General features: G+C 42.1%; 2 long non-coding RNA genes across 5 annotated transcripts in view; one reads left to right on the forward strand and one right to left on the reverse strand.

Annotated features, from left to right (window-relative positions):
- LOC137857713 (uncharacterized) overlaps positions 1-16286 on the reverse strand; it is a 55887-nt gene extending 39601 nt beyond the window's left edge. The window contains exons 1-3 of one of the 4 annotated variants that reach the window (XR_011097245.1): positions 14963-16284; positions 13781-13947; positions 13544-13672 (exon numbers count right to left, since the gene is read on the reverse strand). This is a non-coding gene — a long non-coding RNA (uncharacterized lncRNA). Of the gene's footprint in view, positions 1-13543; positions 13673-13780 lie in introns of all 4 variants that reach the window. The other 3 variants (XR_011097244.1, XR_011097243.1, XR_011097246.1) reach the window with 3 other exon arrangements.
- Positions 1-20991, forward strand: part of LOC137857712 (uncharacterized) — a 317831-nt gene that overhangs the window by 287906 nt on the left and 8934 nt on the right. The gene's annotated exons all lie outside the window — the stretch shown is intronic.

Raw genomic sequence — 20991 nt, forward strand, 5'->3', positions numbered from 1 at the left:
GGCCATGCCCTGCCAGCAGCGCTGCCTGCCTGGGGATTGCCTCAGGGCTCCCTCTGCTCCCAGCAGCACAGTCGCTCCCACCACTGTAGCTGAAGACAGATCTTTGCCTCTGTGTTTTCCTACCTTGTGCCAAGAGACACCTATTATAACCCCTAAAATATGTTGGCTGTACTGTGCTGCCTGATTACCTTCACATCACATTAGCCCTATAAATAGGGGAAAAATACACCTAGATAGATGATGTCAGAGAATTCCACATGTATGTTTTATTCTGAACGGCGTCTCCAGAACAGTTGCTGACACTTTGCCAGTTGCATTTGACTTGTAATATTCCAGCATTTGCCAGCAGGACTTTTTGCACTGTATGCAGATGGCCGGGTGTTATTATCCCTCCACCCACATGCCTGAGTCCAGTAACAGTCCTGCTCCTGGCAAAATTCAATCTTCTCTCATCTCTCATCCCATGCTCATCTTTGTATTATTTTTTAATTAATCTATGGTTAACTGAAGCTCCCTCCATAAGTCAATGATTTCCTTTCAATTCTTGTTAAAGATTTTTCATTTTCATAAACTTGCAGCGTGTTGCTCAGCATCCACTAACAGCACACTTTCCTCTCATTATCAAATCAGCGAGAAATGGACTCAATGAAGCACAAAGAACAGAAACACGGCACTGACAACCTCCAGGCCCTTCTATCTGCTCCAGACAATCATCTGTCAGATGCACTGCAAATGAAAACATCTTTTACCACCTTGAAAGCCACAAGGCTAGATCCAATCTTGGTGCAAAGTGCCATAGTTCCAATCTGGGACACAAGCAAGATGTCCTGATTTACCCCAGCTATATAGCTGATGGTTCCTATTCTCTAGCTAAGGAAACAGCTGCTGGTAAAACTGCCGCTCAAACAGGAATTGTAGGATTTTTCTGTGACTGAATGTATTTCTAAACACAAGTTTTCCATCTTTTTTTTTTTTTTTTTTTTTTTTTTGGCAAGCAGTAATACTGAAGTCAGTTCTTCAGGGGAATTCAGGGGAAGCTGGCATTGAGGACGCCTGCTTGCGCTTCTGTGCGCCACAGTGCTCAGCATGTCTTAGCACTGTTACTTAGTAAAGCTCTGATCACACTGTGGTTCAGTTTACAAGTCTTTGGCAAACTGAAAACAGTCTTAAAAATCCCAAGATTTTCTGATCATGTTTGCTTTAAAAAGAGATGAATAGATTACACAAAACAGAGTGATGAGCATGCCTACTTACTCTTGTTGGTGGCATGAGAAGAAAATCATTCTTTAGTCAATGAAAGAAGATTCAAGACATAACGGATTTTTAGCTAGTTCATCAGAGTGACCATGTGCACAGCAAGATCTGTGAGCTGCACACTCTAGTACCAGGTCCAATTAAATATAGGATCCTTTATGGCTTAAACCCATGCTCATTATGCACATGTATTACATTAAACCTTTTCTTCCCCCTTTTCTCCAGTTACCCTTCTGTGCATTTTGGTCTAAATTTTCAGAAAATTGCATGCCCAGTTCCTACAATTATGCATGTAATCAATTAACTATTTATGTCTACAACAACTGTGACCAGGTATGCAAATCGCCAAGCAGCTTTTGCCATTTTTCAATAATTTAGACCTTTGTCATTTATTCATCCACTTTTGTTTGAAACAGTAAGTTCATGGAAATTTAGCTCATTTGAAACATATGCGTAGATCCATATGAACTGCCCAAAAGCATCACAAAGAGAAAGGATAACCTTGTTGTTAAGGCAGGAGAGCGCGAAATCTGGTTTCCATTCCGAGTTCTGCCACACATTTCCTGTGTAACCTTGGGCAAGTCATGAACTGTAACCTATCTAAGTGTGGCTGACCTACATGTAAAGCAGACAGAGCAATCCTTACTTCACAGGGTTATTGAGACGTTTCATTTGTTAGTGCATATGAAAAACATTGAAACAAGTAAGTGGAAGGTGCTACAGAAGTATAAACTATCATTAAGGATATTAAATATGTGACAGTAACAAACATGAGACACGATCGGGACTCAATCGTAAAACAGTGGGTAAAGGGGCAAACGTGGCCATTGAGAATGGAGCAAAGAAAATGGCAAACAAATTCAAGTTAGAACATGAATGAGAACCAAACAGTAATGGCGAGCATGAGCAGGCATGTGAGTAATTAACCTTTATACTGCAATTTTTACTGTCCTATTTGGTCTTGCCCTTTTACAAAAGCCTGCAGTGTCCGAAGACATTTGAGAAGCACTGAGCTAGTTAATTCAGCACTGACCACCTCACGGTCTGTTTGATCAGCATGAATTGTTCTTCATTAATCAGGATAATTCTGACAGTGATATTCATGCCATGTATTGGCCAAAAGCTGGTGGAGAGCATTGTGGTGTTAAACTGACTAGCATAGCCGTGTTCAGTTATAGGAAAATACGCCCTCTTTGTTTCCTTATTCACCAGAACAACTATAAAGTCAATTCTGTTGCTGTGGTTCCTTTCTTATTTTTAGATAAAATGCAGTTAGATTTGCACATCACTTCACTAAATGCTTGGGGTATGGCCTTGTGGGACCCATATAAATCATGACATATTCCATGAGAATACATCTCCTTTTAAAAATTACCTCATTTTGTAGCTGACCTATATATGGCACTCACACTCACATTAGGAGTCTAGAGTAGACTGATTGCAGTATCTGGCCCAAATTTATGACCTAATACAGCAAAATGCTCTGTATCCCTCAGATCCAACTGGGATAAAATGTTACATGTTGGGCCCCATGTAGCCAGTTTCCATTTTGATTAACAAAACCTCTCCTAGGGAGAAATGAAACAAAGCTCTTGACAAAATATTGAAGAATGTATTGCTTTACCTTGGTGAAACACTTTGATGAGTCTTCATTTCACGGTGATACTGTTTGGGAGGACTTGAAAATCAGAGTTAAAACCAAACATGGAATGAATGAAGAAAATTCTAGTACTTTAGGGTTTTCTGAGCTTCAGGCAAATGTTTTAAAGTATGCCTTGATTTGTACCTCTAAAGTGATTGTCATCCTGTGAGCCTGCACATTCAATCTGCAGCTGGGAAAGCAGCCCACTGGCAGTATGCTTCACTTTGCTATCGAGGGCTTTGTACTTCCAACATAGCGCATTTAGGTGTCCACAAACAAAGTTTGAGAAGCATTGCTCTATAGAAAGTGCCCAGAGGTTCTGGAAAGCATGCTATCTGTGAAACTTAGCTGAGGAGCTCATCAGCAAGAGCTGACTACCAGCAGCATTACATTCTGCTTGCCCACTACAGTCCTTGCCTTCCAACAGTTTGCTTTCTGCCCAAAAAATTTCATGAATGACCTGAGAGGACCCAGCTAACCTAGACAAGCTTTCGAGTGAACTCTTCTCCATGTTTAGCATAGTTGTTTCTCTTAGTTCATTATTGAGGCAGCTCAAACCACAGCACCTCTCTGACATGTCCAGGCTGGGCACTGGGGACCGTAGGGAAACCACTGCACCAGGCTGCGATTTGCCTGGTGTGCTCCTGGGGCTGTGGGAAGGGGGCAGCGGAGCCTCCCCCTTCATCGTGGCCACCTCCTGCGCTGCTGTGCTCCTTTGCATCAGCAGAAAAGCCACCCATTAACAATTCCAATTAACAGCATGCAAATAACAAGAGATTGGTCTGATGAGCTGCTGTGACCTTCTGCAGTGCGTCAGCCCTCTGCATTCCCTGGAATTCATCCCTACCTGACCTGGGCCATATCTTTTGGAAAAAGATATAATCTTGATTTAAAATTTTCCAATGAGGGAAAATAGACTATAAACTTTGGGAGATTGTTTCAATGGCTAATTAAACTCAATTAAAAAATCTATGAAGATCACAAGGGAGCTTCACGGGGGTCCTTAATGGCTACAGAGAAAGAACACAGATTTACCATTTTTATATGTTAATTGCACCTGTGTTAAGTGGATTTTTTTATCACTGATTGCACTACAAAAGCACACTGACTATAGGTATTTGGCCAGCAGATTGATTAAATGAGTTACTATTCCTTTACATGTGAAGCATTTATTAAATCTATTAGACTTTACCTGAAAAAAAAATGAGATATTAGGTGTGTACAGTGGGAGCAGTTTCACCACACTTTAGCTGGTCTTCATTATATCTGAGCTAGTCAATGGAAAAAAAATGGGCACTTCTACAGCATGATTCATTTGATCTGAGGCAAACACCTACCTTACATTTAGACAGATGTATTGTATTTGTAGTATGTATGGCAGTTAAGAAAACATGAGCTCCAGCCCTAATTCTGAGCAGCCAGGAAAAGGCCAGATGACACAGTTCTACCTGATGGAAAATGATCTGTGAACAGCAGGGTGGAGGGAGGGGGTCTTCAGCTCAAATCCACAGTGTCACCCCTGCCATTGCTAGCCCCTGGAGTGCTGCAGAGAAATGCCCTGGAGCTGTCTCACTGCTTGTAAGTGCTGACCCCAGAAAGGATGTCAGCTGTTACTTACTATTGGCACTGAGGTCCCGGCATCCATAATTCCATCACTTTAGGGATTTTACGCAGGACCAACTGTAGTCTAGTCCCATTGACTGCATGTAAATTAGGTAGTCCTGGAGTTGGGAAGGATCTTATGATTTAGATGAACCCAAAAGGAGTCAAATGTATGTGCTCTGTGATGTGAACCAAAGCACAACAAGGGGAACAACAGGGAAATTCACTTCAGAAGCATACTCCAGGGCTGTACAGCAGTGTTACTGTAGGAACAACCCAAACATTTATCCTTCATGACAAAAAAATTGTGTGGATCTGTGCTCAGCACCTGGGGCAAACCTCTATTAGTAGTCATTATCTTCTCCATCCCAGCCCATAGTCTGAGACACTCGGTTACACATTCCCAGAGCCAGATAAAGTACTCTGCTCCTTTTTCTATCTTGGGATGTGTGGTTGCTGACTTCTGTTAACTACAGCTAGTATGTTCAGAACCACAACGCTCACCAGCTTTGGACAAAAGTGCCTGGGGAGCAGGCGTTTGCCTGGGTTTCAAACTCTGCTTTAGCTACTGCATTTTGAGCAAACATTTAATTATCTGTGTTTCTTTCTAACCTGAATCCCTGATTAAGTTTACAGATCAGATTGGCTTGGTCAAAAACAGATGTCCAGAAAATGTAGGCATTGTAATCCTTTCTCTTTCTTCATACAAATTCTCTGCTTTGGCACTGCAGAAATACCCAGTTCCCTTTCTTTTGTAAACCTACAGGCTTTAAAAGCATTTGTCACTTTACAGTTTGATCTTGAGTAGAATTTCTTCCATCACTAGGGGAGATGACTGAGAATAAAGTTCCCTAAACTGCAAGTTCCTTAGAGAAAAGCTCCATCTTTCATTCTTCCGTAAGTGTTGTTTTCATCTACAGGTTCTATAGAGTTAATTGTAATAAAACAGAGTTACAAAGGTGGAAACTTAAGAGGTCAGATGAGAAACACAGCTTTCATCAATGTCTGGGGTCATCACTGGAATGCAAGAAGATCATTTCATTTGTAGGAGACTCGGTAATTGTAGGAGGAATATCATCTACCCCCCTTCTCTACCCTCTGAAGAAATTATCTAATAGTTTCCAATCAAGATAGCTTTAAAGAGGATTTGGTTTTGATTGAGTCATCATCTCAGAATACGGAAAAATATTTTACTCTTAAATTGTAATTTTCATTAGTCATCTAATGCCAACTGAAATTCACACTGTTCCTCAACCAACATATGCTTCTTATATTTTCTCTCTCTTTGATACACGTCTAATTGAATAAATAGGCGAAAATAATAATTTGCTGTACTTTTAACACAAGATCCAAAAAGTTTCCTAGGAGAAGCTGGATTTAATTTCCAGACAGGGAAGCTGAGGCAGAGGGAGCTCTAGGGCTTTGCTTGGGATCACACAAGAGGCCAGCAATTGACCCGGGATTAAAATCCGAGTGTGCTGGTTAGTTTCTTCGTGCAGTCCCCTAACCAATACTACCACCCCAATCCCTTCTCTCTACAGCCATATCTGATTTCTACATGTTGGAGAAGTGTAATTTTGGTGCAAGGTTGCAAAGCAAAGCAAATCATCTTACCTGAACCTACTGAATTTTAGAGCTCTGCACTATTTCGCTGTTAAGAGCGTGGTGTGTTTATTCCACTTGTCAGTTCCTGCCACGGAAACAGTTCTCTGATGAACCTCGGTGCCTGTGATGTCGGCTGTCAAAAGACCAGGCCGTTGCAAAGACGAAGAATGTGGTTTAACATGGCAAAAACGTTCAGCTCTTTGTGTGACAAACCTAACCGAGGGAGATTGTCTTCCCTCACCAGGCTTTTCAAGAGCCGGCGGTGTGGCAGCAGGTATTTGTTAACATCTCTAAAGGGCGGCTCCTTGATGCACAGCTGCAAAGGTAGCATTCAGAGCACTTGTCTGACCCAAGCAGGAAGGGGCTGTTCCGTTTAACGAGGCCAAGGCCCAGCTACAAAGAAGTGATAATGGAGATGCCATTGACGACAGGGATACTTGCAGAAGCCACAGAGATTCCTCCTTTTGTCTCCAGACTGGTCACAAGGACCTGAATTCATTCACATGTAGAGACAATTGCCTAGTGCCTGAAGGAAATGCAGAGAGCTGAGTCCCAGGTAGCGTGAACTGAGGATCTTTGTGTTCATGCAGAAGAAAAATATGCCCGTTGCAAGTCCACATACATAGCTGTTTGTTTTGTTCTGGATATTTTGGTTTTTGTTTAAATAGAATTAGGCAAATACTTTCTCTACTTCCTCCCACAAAAACGCCTTGGGATCTTTCTGCAGATCCCAGACATCAGGTTGTTGCCTTTTTCATTCGGTCTAAAAGACGTCTATATTTTTCTCCTCCCCAATTAGATAATCTTTATTTTTCATTCATCTCAGGTCTAGCTGCGTCACTTTGACCTCTCTGTGAGGCCTGGGTAAATCCTGAAGATGCTGGGCCACAATTCTTAAGAAGGAAACTTCAAGTTCTTTCCGCTTCACTTCCCCTTCACATGTCTGAGGCAGTTAACGTTGCTGCCCCATAGTCTGCGTGGCAGGAGCTGTGTGCTAGCTGTGGCACCTATTGTCTGCATTTTTCCTCTCGTTAGTCTCCTTGACCTTTCATTGTCTTACTCCTGCAGTGTCAGGTCAGACTTAGTGTAGGTCTCCCTTCACTAAGGACCCCTTTCCTTTCGTGGATCACTAAGCAGGACAATTGCTCTATCCATCTTTTCAGGGCCTATTGTCGAGCCCCCCCTGAGCTGAGAAAGGTTTGATTCACTGGGAAACCATTTTGGTCAAAGGGAAGCCTGACTATGTGTCCTTTTAGGAACTCTGTCTTAATCACTGACTTTTTTATCTGGGATATGAAGAGGATTCAGGAGATCAAAAGGTTTGGGAGTACATGGGTTTGACCACATTTTTCCTAGAAAGAATGGGAAACCTCCACTGAAAAATGAGCTCCGTTACAATGGGCAAACAAGAAGGAAAGCCACATAGTGTTCCCAGAGCATTCTGAATCATCAGACCTTCAATAGCTTCCATAGAGAAGGGAAAAAGTAAACAGAAAATGTAAATGGAATGTAATAATTAATGGACCTGAAGAAACAGACTCATTTGATTTGCGCATAATTGGCGCCTTTTAAAAAAAGATAAGTCAAAAGAAATTGACAGAGCAGATGGAGAAGACTGACGACTGAAGTTCAGTTTGGCTGAGCATGCCATGGACATGGATGTGGTTACTCAGAATTAGTAGCTTGCATCACCTTGACGAGTGATTATACATTCAGTGGCCTCATGTTCTTCCAGGAGCAGGAAAGGTTACAGAGATCTTCCTGGAGCACCACAGTGGATCTATGCTGGGTTTGAAGGTCCTGATTTTGTCACCAGGTATACATGTTCAGCCACAAACATGCTAATGCTTTGAAAAGTTCTTCCTGCGTGGAAACGCTGACCATTATTTGCAATGACTGGGCCTTGCAGAATACAATCATGAAATTTCAGTTCATTTCCAAGGAAGTTAACCAGCAGCAACCAATCCCATTCAGGCAATGTCTTGAAGTACGGATGTAGGTGCCTCTTTAGGTACACAAAATAAAAGTGTTTGGTCCAGGGACTAAACAAAAACCAGGAAGAATGCAAACACTTTCTTTCCTGCAACCTAGCTAAAATCCTTTTACCTACTGCTATGCCAAAATGCTTTTTAAAATGAAAGTTGCACCCTTCCTTCAGCCAGCCCTTACCTCTGCGCAGGGACAGCTCAGGCCTTTTCAGAAGGCAAAGCTGAATATTGCTGTGTAAGGTTAAAGAAAGGAAGAGGGTGGGTGTTGGGATGGGAGGCAAGCAAAGGGAGGAACTTGGACAGAAAGTCTTGGAGAGCAAAACTTGTGTTCCTGTTATCGATAAAATTGAAGGGAAAAAAAAAAAAAAAAAAAAGCAGAAGCCAAAACTTTTCCCTTTGACCTAAGCAGAGTCAAGAGGGAGCCAGGCTACTTTGCCTTTCTCCAGCCATCTACTTTACCTGGGTATGATCTGTATTTCTCCTTACTTTTTAATTCTTTTTAACATGAACATGCTTTGGAAAGCACCCCGATTTTGGCAAGCTTGTGTTTAACAGATCTTTTCCTGAGTCAAATTAAAAGTCACCTGCCTATGAACTACCTTTTGGATGAGGAGCCACAGCTGGCTTCAAACAAGGTCAAATTTTCAGATTAAACCTTTGTTCTCCAACAAGAAAGGGGGGAAATAAGCCTCAAATTAAAAACAAATAAACAAAAAAGTAGAAAACTCAGATTAAAAGAAAAATTTCTTTCCAGCTATGAAGCAGAGAAAGTGATAGTATCAACATCTCTGAAAAGTTTCAGGTAGAGATAAGTGTAGAATTGAATGAGATGAGAACCATTCCTGTTTGCTGTAATGAAATTTCTGAACCTGACATTTCTTGGTTGGAAATCAGACATAATCCTTTTGATATTTACATTAAGTATGACCAAGAGAACTATTTTTCTTGTTTGTTTACTGGCATATATTGTCACTGAAGGGCCAGAAATATCTACAATCATGCCTGTGCCACCTTAATTTGCCCCTGCCATTTGACTTCCCAGTGTCAACTGATCACAATGTCAGCAGTGCCACTTTCTGTCAACACTATCAGGTAGAGGTGTCCAGGATATTAAATATGCTTGCATTTGTATACAAGAGGAAGGGAAAAAGTGATCCAAGCATTTCCTGGACTGTAGAAACACCTGAATTGTGCTTCAGTGGAATTGCAGCTGACTTGTTGACAAAGTTCTGCACCAGAAGAGTCTTTAGCCCTGATCCTTAATGACACTAAGTATCTGTTTTCTATTAACAAGTGCCAAACTTATGAGGGGAAAAAAAGTGATTAGAGAATGAAAGCATGAGTGTAATTGCGGAGCTGGTGCAATCAGCGGAGCTGCAGTTTCAGAGCTCCCAAAGGCAGAGAGCAAGTGCCCTGGGATAGATTTCAGTTACGTCAGGGAAGTGCAATCTCATGCGGTTAGGCTCTTTTAGAAAACTGTTGAGTTTTGCGTACCCTTCAAGAGGTTTTGCTGAATATGTCTAAGGATCTAACCATCATAGATTTGGAGTATGCAGAAAAGCCACCAACTTTCACCTGGTATTCTACTACAGAAGTTAATTTCTCTCTACACATTTTTGGTTATATGACAGGAATCTGATCCAGAGCCTGTAACTGTGGTGTGTCTCACATGGTTAAAAAAGGTCAAAAAACATCCTAGAGGAAATATCTTTAAAGAGTGAGAGAGAGGAATGGTTTTCCTTGAATGTGGTGACTAACATTAAGGCTATTGATAGCGGTTTCCTTCTGTATCCACATAGGAGGTTTGCCACCCATGCTAACATTACTCCTTCAACTTACCCATCAGCAGAGCATTGTCCTAATTTGTCCACTTTGGGCAAAACCAACTAGATTATTTCAATCCAAGCCTGCATTACATGGCAGCCTACAGGGAAATCATGTCTACCTTTTCAAAAGGTCACGTGTGTCATGTTCCCTGCATTTTTTGAGAGATCCCATATTGCTTACTATTCTCTGAGTCTTAGAGCATAGCTTGGGTGGGCTGCCACTCTTCTTACCTGTGAAAGCAGCACATTGTCCCTACCTATCTGCTAAACTCAGTGTTTCTTGATGAGCTGACTTTGGTAAAATTCAATTGATTATGGACCTCAGGAGAAATGAATTACCCTGACTGAGAATTAGATCAAGAATTTAATTTAGTACAGATAAGTTTCATGTGATTTGGAAATTCCCATACTGACTTCTCTGTCAGTAGATGGGTGGGGGCAGAACCTCCAGCAAACTAATGGTAAAAGCAGGAAGGTCACCTTGTCCATTAGCACATCTGGATCAGAAAGAGGATGATTTACTATCCCCACCCCAAACTCCCATTGAAATGAACAATCCCATTCCCCACAAAGGACTAGTGGCTCTGCTGCATATTTAACTGGAATGGTAATATGGGCAGTTGCATAGCTGAAGATCTAAGAGCTGTAATATGATTGAGCTAATTGCTTCCAGAGGGCAAGAAACAGAAAAATGCTGTAAAAAGGTATGCAATATTTGAAATTAAGGTTTTCCCTCAAATAATGCTGCTTATAGAGCTTTTAATGCGAGATGGAACACAAATTGTTAACTGGCCTTTCTTGTAAGCATCCACAGTTTTTGTCTTTTGTTAAATCTTAATCTCCGTGTATTGGTTCGTGCTAATAGCTTCTGCAGTAAAATGCAGTACGTACAGGTGGGCAAAATGTCTGTGTGTTCTGAGTAATCAGTTACAGTTCATTACCAGCTGTTGATGATGTATTTGACTTTGTAATTTTCTAATACTGAGACACTTGAGTAATTACAAATCTGTATTAACATTTCTTCTGTAACAGCTTGATCAGTAGTTGGTTAAAGGAAAGATTCCCATTAACTTTAGTGGTCTATGAATCAAGCTCTTGATATATATAGAAGGCCCCTGAAAACAAAGTTTTATTTTTTAATGTATTGTCTCATTTGTTGAATAGCGTGGCTTACTGCCCAGTGTTATGGCTGTTCACAATGACTATTCTTCCCACCCATTCTCCTTCTCCTCCTTCCATTAATCAGTGATGGGTTGAATTCAAATGTTTTGGAAGTTCAGTCTGGTTTTGATGTGATGGTACATAAAAATATCTACAAAGTAGTTATTAGGGTGCTTGGTGTGGCTGCATTTGTCCTGGGGAAACCTCCCCCTCCTCTCTGAGAGCAGCAGCACATTTTGTGGGAAGGCTGGCAGCTCTACAAGGTCCTCTTTGAGGCGGGCTCCACTCCCTCTGCCCCAGTGGTATATCCATCATTTTTGGTTTTCCTTTCCAAAATGCTTTTCACAAAAGTCACTTCCTTGTTTCACATTACTCCATGCTTTGTGAATTCAGACTGGAACATGCTGTGAGCCAGATCCATATCTGGTGCAAATCAGCATCATCCTGCTGCTCTCAGTGGAGCTACAAAATTTGGTGTCCATGGACTCTCTAAGCAGACAAACAGTTTTGGTGGAGTGTAAATGGGTTCGTGTGTTTTGGGACAAGATATTAGCAGGAACAGCAAATGGAAAATACCAATAATAAGGTGTGTAACTTCACTAACCTTTTGGTTCTGCCCAACAAGATAATTTTTGGATGAATTTTTGCTTTTGAGCCCTCTGAGAGTCCTCATATGGTCTATTTCTGGGTGCTAGAAACTGGTATGGAGCAAAAAAGGACTAGGCTGCTGACTCCGTGTAAGAGAGCTCAATGAGTATCATCATAAAATAAGTCTATATAAATGTATCCCTGGCACTCTCCCTTCCTTATATAACTGACCACCCTAAGCACCTTTTTCAGAAGCTGCTCAAAGTTTATTCAAGGATGCATTTGGTTAGACTTACAGTATTTGTCACTCGTTGGCCAAAACTGACATACGGGATTTCAATGTGCTGCTTTTAACGTGGTGACACTGCCTTTAATTTAGCGTAAGTGATTATATATGTTTGACTGTCAAATCACTGTATGTAGTTTTTGTGGTTGGGGGCTTGTTTTATCAAAGAATTCCGCTGAACCTCTTCCAAACCAGAACTCTCATGTGTATAATTATATTGTATTTTCATTATATAAACTTTATTTTTAAGACTGAAAACATATTAAATGATTATGGGAATGTGCATTCTATACAACACCACCACGTACTTGTGGGAAGAGAAGTTTATAACATAAACCAAATGTTGTCATTAATATACAGGTACAATATGCATCCGTGTGACCTGTAAAACTCTAACAATGGAACAGAGGGATCTCAAAATAATTGCAATCGCACTTCAGAAGGAAATAAAATCATAGTAACCTTATTTTGCAGTGAATAGCAGCTTGGTGATACTCAGTGGGAGTAGATGTCAAATACTCACAGCCTGCATTTGAACAGTAATTATGTAGACAAGCTAGGTGCTTCCAAAACACCTTTCTAAGTGGTACTTCATCAAACATTTATTACTTCTTTAATACATCTGATAGGTGCGAGTACAGTGCTGTTAGAGATCCATTTTAGCCCAGGACAACTATTTTGGTGTTTTGCCCTAAAATCTTTCACTGTGATTCTATCCTTAGTTTACTCTCATTGTCTTCTGTCACAATGTAATGAGGACCTAATTCCAGTTCAAATAGGTGCCAGAGAGACCAGCATTTTAAGGCATCTGCAATAGCATATTGGTTACAGCAGGATTCAAAATTATATCAAATAGCAAGGTCTGGGCAGAAGGCATAACTGTGTTAACTTCTGAGTAAGTTGTCATTGCTGTCATGTCTGCAGTACGTGCTCATTCACAGATTTGTTGTTGTTCTTGTTATTATTATTATTATCCTCTTCACAAGGCTGTTGAGCACTTTCCCTATGTTAAGAAACAGAGAACTGAAGCATCATGTAGTAAGGAGCTTATCAAGAATATGTTCATACACATATCCACATAATTCACTTGAATTCAGTTCTCCTTTTGCACCCTTACTCCACTGCCCTAAATAATAATATGTCCTTTATTTCTAATGTCTTTAATAGCTCCACAGGGAGTAATCCAGGTAGTTTATTTTCCTCTGCCTCAGTAACTTTTATTTGATTAACAGCGATTCTTTAAAAAACAGCCTTCAAAGGAAAGAAAGGCTCTACAGGCTACTTTGTGAAAGCAAACCACTATATATATACATACATAAATACATAAATACATACATAAATACATATGTATGTATATATAGTGAATATTTTTTTCATATATAGGGAGATATGAACACATTCAACACACAGCAAACTAGAGAACACATCCATCATCAGACCAATCTGTGAGTCACCTCAGATAAATGCTAACTCTTTCAAGGCAATCCTATACAATAGATCAATAAACAATGTCTTCAGTTTGTGGCTGGGAATTTAGACCCAGTTATTTACAAGCTAAAAAATAGGTCAAGGAATAGTGGTGATAACTTGCCTTATCGTCAGGCAGTGTGCGCGTGTGACCATTGTCATCTGTAAACTCCTGACAAGCACGCTCACGCAGACGCCGATTCCTCTGTCAGGGCAACAGCACAGAAGTCACTGATGTTACAGTGCTGCAAACCTGAATGGAAGATCAGGGCCAGGATCTAAAAAAGCTTTTGAAAATATGCATAACTGATACATTAAGTTACAACAAACTTTTACAAAGAAAACAAATGCAGAAAAATACCTGAGTCAAATGAACACAGGGCTTCTAAATGGCCAGAGAAATCATCTGAAGGCAGTTTTGCAGACTCGATGTAGCAAATTCCTGCCGTGCATTCCCAAAGTCCCCAGCCTGAGTCACTCTGAGCTCGATTGCTCTCCAGCAGAGAGAGCTTGGAAGCTGATGAATCGCTGTTGAGCAGTATGTATGTTTTTATAATCTTCACTTTAAGGAATGCCCATTCAACATCTAAGCTAATGACCATCGGATAAGGGTGCAGATGGAATGCGGTTTCCACATTAGGAAACACACTGTGATGAATCTGTTCTTTAAGTGTGTTTATGTTTGAGGGACTTTGCATGCAGGCTATCTCGTCAATGGCATGTTAAACTCTGCTCTCCAAAGAGAAAAGTGCAAGAGATGAGGTAGAGGGGGGAGGAGAAGAATCCAAAAGGACGGAAAAGCCGCAAAATGTGTTTCTTTAGAAGCACTGAAGTTGAATCTGCAAGGTTTGAAGTGCCTTTCTTATTCCAAGGAAGAATATCAAACTGATAATTCACCACAAACAATTACATGTTGAGGGGTCTGAATGTGCAAAACTAGACACCATTTTCCAGTATCTGCACAATGAATGCTATCTGCCAGTATGTCCTGCGTTCGAACACTGAAATCTTTCAAAAAGCTTGCAGATAATTTTTGCAGAGTTTCAAAGCTCTATTAATTTTACACCATCTCCTTCCTTCTTTCCGTATCTCCACGTGCACGCTGCATTGACACAAGCATTCTGCAGACAGACTACTGCAGTTTCCTACAGTTTCTAAAGCATGGAGACACTTGAGCTAGAAACTTATCTATTTGAAGACAACACAGAATTATCCTCGGCTTTTCTCCCGGACTCATGTGAACAAATTCCCCACTCCCGAAATAACTCGCAAGCTACCTTTCCCCCTCCTCGCACTTAAGTATTCCTCTGCACTTCCTGATTTTGGCAGGGATATTTCAGAAATAGCTATTACAATGATGTTTCCATTCCGAAAGAGGAAACACTGGGTGGGAGGAGTTATGAACGGAACAGAGGAAGCAAAGCTGTTTTCATGCCATCGCAGGCTGAACTTTCGCAGCAAATAGGTGGAAATGCATCTGGGTGTTGGGCCACCACAGCCCCGTCCTCGCCCAGCACCCGGCCAAACGCGAACCCGCACAAACCGAGGCGCGCGTGGCTCCTTGCATCACTCAGCACAGCTGACACTGACAGGCAGCTCCGGACTGCTGAACAAAGTGAATGAAGCGAGGTCAGGAGGGAGCAGCAGCAGGCTTCCCTCCCTCCACCACGCACTGCTACATGAAAGGTGCTGCCGGGACAGCTCGCTAGTGCGGCTTTGTGTGCAGCAGTCATGCTGCAGAAGCTGCTCTGTCACATGTTTGTCAGCCATCCAAGATTTTAATTCTGAACTTTTCCATGAAACCAATAGCTATATTTTCTGGCTCTGGCCCGCTCTAGTGCTTGGCCAGGGCTATGGGAATGAAATGTCAAAGCAGCCTGTCTATGAATTGAGATTGCTTTCATGCGTCTCCACCTGCTGGCTGGCATTTCACTAATTGCAATAGCCTGTAGAGATGACAGCGTGCTTTTCGAAGTAAAGAGCTTACATGGAAAATGTAACTCAGTTTTACAAGAAGATGAGCAAATAAGCATGATAGGAGAGATTATTTACTAACTTGATAAAGAGCAATGTTCTGCGTCACCGGTAAAAGGTAGAAGACCGCTGAGATTTTCAAGTCATGCCTTTGAACTTCTGAAGCCTCAGCTGAGAAGATAAGCACTAAGCGAGATTTTTGGAAGGAATTCATGAAGTGTGGAAACACTAGCATGTTATTTCACGACCAAAACCAGATGCTAAGGATGCTAACGTGCTCTCATTGACACAGCGAAAGAGGGAAATTATTTGTTAATATCTGGAAGCATAAGCGTTCTGGGGCCCACAGCCTCGTTTCTGTGTGGTTAGGAAAGCAGTTACTTAGCAAATGCAGGCAGGCAGCTGTTTCAAATGGCGAGGAATAGAAATGATTAATGACTTCTGTGCTTTAAAGAAATGAACCCACAGGATTTCTTTCTTCTACTGTGCTGTCCCACTTGGCCATTTCTGTCATATGCCCTGGGACTTTTTTTGGAAGTTTTCAATGGTCTGACTTGAACTACTCTTTAGAAACTTACTGGACCAGATCTGGAGCCAGACAGATGCCAGCTGTGGATCTGATCCATTTGCACATACATTCACAGGCTCAGAGCACAGATTACCAACACTTGATATTCCATGAACTTTGTACTGCATCAGCAATAGTATATCTTGTTCTCAGATACTGCAGCAATGGGCAGTATTAAATGCTATTTAGGGTAGAATCAGCGTTACCATTTTCCTTTTTTAGCTGTGTTTTGTTCAGGATATATTATACAACGTAGAAGTCAAGGGGAATTCTCAGGAAACAAACCCATATAGGGAACGAACCCTTCCTCCGTTAGCAATCCATTCTGATTATTGATATTTTACTATCTTCTGTACTTCTAGCAACGGCTTCTTTTATCCTGGTGAAACTGCTGACTCTGTCATCTGTTTCTTGCCTGTGCTTTCATTTAGCTTCTTAGGCCTTCTATGCATGCTATCAGAAGGTGGAAAAGGTTAAAAAGAGGATGAGAAAGAGAAAGAGGAATATAAAGAAAAGAAAAAGGAAGGCTATACAAAACACAGATATTTTCACTGAATTGTTCACAGCAAATTGTTCATCCAATTTTATTAAGGAAGTATTTACTGAGGAGAGTCAAGTTCTCCTCTGTCTTGACTTTATGGAGTTATTTTGAATTTACTTGTGTACTAATGAGTATGTGATTTGATCCACTGGAAGTTCTTTTCCCATTTTTTGATGGTATGTTCAGGACTGCCAAAGCATGAAATATGAATGTTTGCTGTTCCAAAGTATTCCCCTATTTCAAAAGTGCTGTTCCATGTTACTAAGCATTGGGAACAGGATATTAACTACAGAAGGTGGTGAAGGTGCCCATTGCCTATATGTATAATTAAGCCCCGTTAAGCACATTTATTACATAGCTAGACAAGCAACTTTCTTGGCAGTTCAGCATACCCAATTATTGTTAGCACTAGATATCTGACTAAATTACCTAGCAATATGAACTCAAAACCATCAAGTAATTTAGAAGGTGTATGAGTTTAATACATCCTGAATACGTCTAATACCTTGGCTAAACACAGGCATTGAGCTAGAAAGAGTTCTCATAGATTACTTTAAGACACAGCAGGGCTGGAAGATGATATTTCCTTGTCTGCAAGTATATCGCTCTCAAGTCATCGTTTCAACACAGGAAGTTATCTGCTACCTGGGGCAACAATGTGCACTCGGACACAATCAGCCTGCTGTCTGATGATATTTAAGAATTAGCCACATAAGGGTTTCTTACAAAGTTGTCAAAAAGGCTCAACTGATTATTTTAACTAAGCCTATTTAAAATACCTGAATAAACCGATGTAAAATAAAAGTAACTTTTGCACATTTGCACTGCATGCTTCATTTACATCGGTTATTTCCCCTGTTCTAGGAATAAAGACCAGCTCAGATGAATAATGTTTCTTGTTCTGTATCTCTCTGTAGATCTCTGTCAGGTAGGCAGGTGAGTTAGCATTGATGCCACTCAAAGTTCACAACGTAAGGATGAGCTTTATACACGTTGGTGCAGAAAATCACACATGGAGCTATAAATTCAGATCTCTGTTCAGTCCACTTTACTGAAATCAGAAGCCGGTCCAATAGCATGAATCTTCTTTCAGAGGCTATTTTTGAAACTGATATCACTCGGGCAGGAAGTATGAATGTATGTATATGTGTGTGTGCATTTCTGTGCTGCTGAACACCACATGAGGGCCGGATCTATTTTCTTAAGTCAGTTCTTACTCCTGGTCTTGTACTTGCAAAACACTTCCTGAAAAACTCTACCTAGTAAATCTACAGGGTACAGCAAGAAGTATTGAGGTTTTATTTCTCCCTGGACCGTCTAGTTGATGTGCATATGGATTATTTTCTTCCTCTCTTGTTTTCTGACCCTTTTTATCTTTCAGACCAGTGCATCACTGAAGTATTTAGCATTTGCTCTTATTTGACACTGTCTCAGTTAACACAGCGTTTTACTGTCATGTTATAAATTCTTTAAAAATAGTCCCCAGTGAAAGATCCCTTTGTACTGTAAGAGAGTATTTCTGCATGACAGAGTATAAAAAAAAATGCTGTGAATTTTGTATGGCTTTCCAAAGTGTATCAATGCTGAGCAGAATGTGAAGCGGGTGAAGAGTCCTTTGCATCATTTGCAAATACACCAGTTGGTGTTCTCAGGCCTGGCAATTGCACTCCAAGTGAAGAAATACTGATTATGAACCTTTCGCTATGAGTACTCTGATTAGTGTTTCTGTTTTGGCAAGAAAATTATTGCCTGCAAATCCTTTGCCAGTCTCTGAGTATAACAAACTATTACTAGGGAAAATAAAAGTCAGTGGGAAATTGATTGTCTGAAAGGCAATTCAGAAGTGTCTGGTGAGCTGTGCATTACCCTGACTGAGGCTATGTCTTATTGGATGAAAGACTGTGAAAATTAAGCGCAAAAATAGTCATGATGTTACAGTCTGGGTAGGGAAAAAAAAGTGTAAAGTTGTCCGACAGTTAGTGCACTGCTGGTGATACTAATGTGAAAGATGCTTGACAAGACAGGCAGCTGCGTGCATCTCTGCAAAAGGACTGGAAAGCCAGTATAGGCGGGTGGCTTTGAGGGGACTGCTTACAGAGAAACCCAGCCTGGAGACAGAGTGGTCCCTGTCTCACGTGGGCGACCAGGGAGCAGAAGGAAGCAAACCCCCATTCACACGTTAGAGACGCCTCAGTTCTGGCTCAGACCCTTATCCCTCTTTCTATCCTGCAAGCTGAGGCTTGCAAGCAGCTGGGGAGAAGCATGCTGTAGTCTAGCAGCACAAATGCTGAAGTAACTTACTTCCCCGGCTGGAACAAGGAGGAACCGTGGAAGGAATTGCAGCTCTCTGAGTCACACTTCCTCCTTGGAGTTTCTCTTGGAGTAGTGCAACTCTGCACCATGCCTGAGGCTGACACTGGAGCTACGCTCGTCCATCCTGTTACCCGCAAAGTGACAGGGAGAGAGAATGAGAGGAAGGAGAAAGACAGTGAGGCAGCAGATTATCATACCCTCAGATCTCCCGATTGCAGCTCTAAATATAGCCAAACAAGTAAAAATCTGTTTTTGGAAGCGGTACAACTATTTGGCTCCCAACCCTTCAAACAACATACATGCAGAAAGCAGCCAGTCCCCTCCCGACCGAGATGCTGGATGGGGAACCATGCTAAGCACATTCTGATCTCCAGCCAGAAAGCAAAAAATTCCCAACCGCCACACCTACCCAGGGTGTGACCAGAGACTATCAACTAGTTTATATTTGCACTTTGATACACGGCGCAGGCTTAACATCATATGGTATATCCTTGGAAAAAATAGCAACAAGTTTCAACACAGAAATTCTGTTAGATTGGGAGGCCAGAATAAATAAGAGGCAACGAGTTGTAGAATGACTCGAGGTAGAGTAAAAGATCTCATCTTAAAAATAACACGAAGGCAGAACGCTGCAGATGAAACGCGTAATGAAAAAACATTCCAAAGTTCTCATTTGAGAAAAGATTACAAATAAAATAGGCTTGGGCATGCCAAGCGTGAAATCTTTGATATGGAAATGCAGTAATGGTTAAACGAAATGGGCTGAAAATCTATTTATCAACAGTCTGTAATGCCTCGTTGGATCGTCCCATGAGAAAAGCAAATAAGGAGTAGTAGGAGAACATACAGACACTGTTAAAAAGTTTACATACCTCCCGCCTTCATACCTGGACAGACAGTCCTTCGCTTAACTGGAGAGATCTAGAAGGCTACAGGCCGGTAGGAGAATGTGCCTCAAATGATTTGGGGAGCAGACGCTGAGACCCAGCTCTGCAGTAGGGCCTAAGCACGCTCAGCCTGAGGTGATTGGAAGGGCCTGGCCTCTGGAGAGCGACGTGGAGTGTGCTGGCGCCAGGCCGCCGGGTGGCACGCGGGGGGACACCCCCAGGCAGAGGATACCCCCGGGCAGGGGCACCACGGCTCCCTTCTGAAGGCCTCGGCCCGGGCCGCCGGTGCTCACGGAGGCTGTCACGAAGGTGACACCGCACCGCTGGCTGAGGGCGGCATCAGGCCCGCTGGGTTGCCTCCGATTCATTTCTCCCTCTGTTCGTTGCCCTCTGTCACGTTATTGCCAATGGGCATGTAAGTCATTACTGCGCCCCGCATGTGAATCACAAGCGTGAGTGCCATGGAAATTAAACTCCTTGACCTGCTCACAGTCTTCTCTTTGATGTCGGTCTGAATAGGCATTTTTGACTGGAACATAGCTTTAATTTTGAGAGCTGGCAAGACGACCGCAACCTTTTCTGTAAGGAAGTTCTCCGAAGAGGTCTTTGTTGTTCTTCCCGAATTCCTCTCCTGCAGACGGAGCGTCAGCACACAGCGCTACACGGGGCCCGGCTCAGGCTCTCACATGCGCAGGTACAGGAAACAAAAAGCATTGCTGCCCTCCTGTCCATACCCCAGACACGTGGTGCTAAATACATCGGAGAGAGCTGTAAAACTCCCATTAATCTGACATGCAGCCGAAAGTGGAAAACGATTTCCATTCGCCCTTCAAGCCCTGCTCTGTTGGGCTCGGACAGTGGCCGGGGGCTGACTGTGTCCTCTCAGGGGCCTCCAGCATCCAGAGGCATCGTGGCCACAAGTGGCCAACAGGGCCGCAGAGTCTCAAGGGAAGGACATGTGAGGACAGACCACGGCACTGGGGGCCTGCAGCCATGCCGCAGGGGAAGCACTAAAGTGGAGACCCCAGCCCCCAGCCACACACAGGAGCTGTTTGCAGGAGAGGTGTCCCAGGAAGCCCCCGTGAGCCAGTGTGGGACAAAATGTCACGGCTGCTGATTGGGGGTGCTGCTCTCTCAGAGGCTAGGAGCGTAGTTTGAAAGGCGTCCCAGGCCAATATTAAATTCCCGTCTGAAATGTTTTGCTGAAGCACTCTAGAGACGTCTGTTTTGAAATCTACAGTTTCCCACCTCACTGTTGCTGACCTGTTTAAAATAATAAAAATAGAAAG

The sequence above is a fragment of the Anas acuta genome, chromosome 5 (assembly GCF_963932015.1).
Source record: "Anas acuta chromosome 5, bAnaAcu1.1, whole genome shotgun sequence".
Classification (NCBI taxonomy): Eukaryota; Metazoa; Chordata; class Aves; order Anseriformes; family Anatidae; genus Anas; species Anas acuta.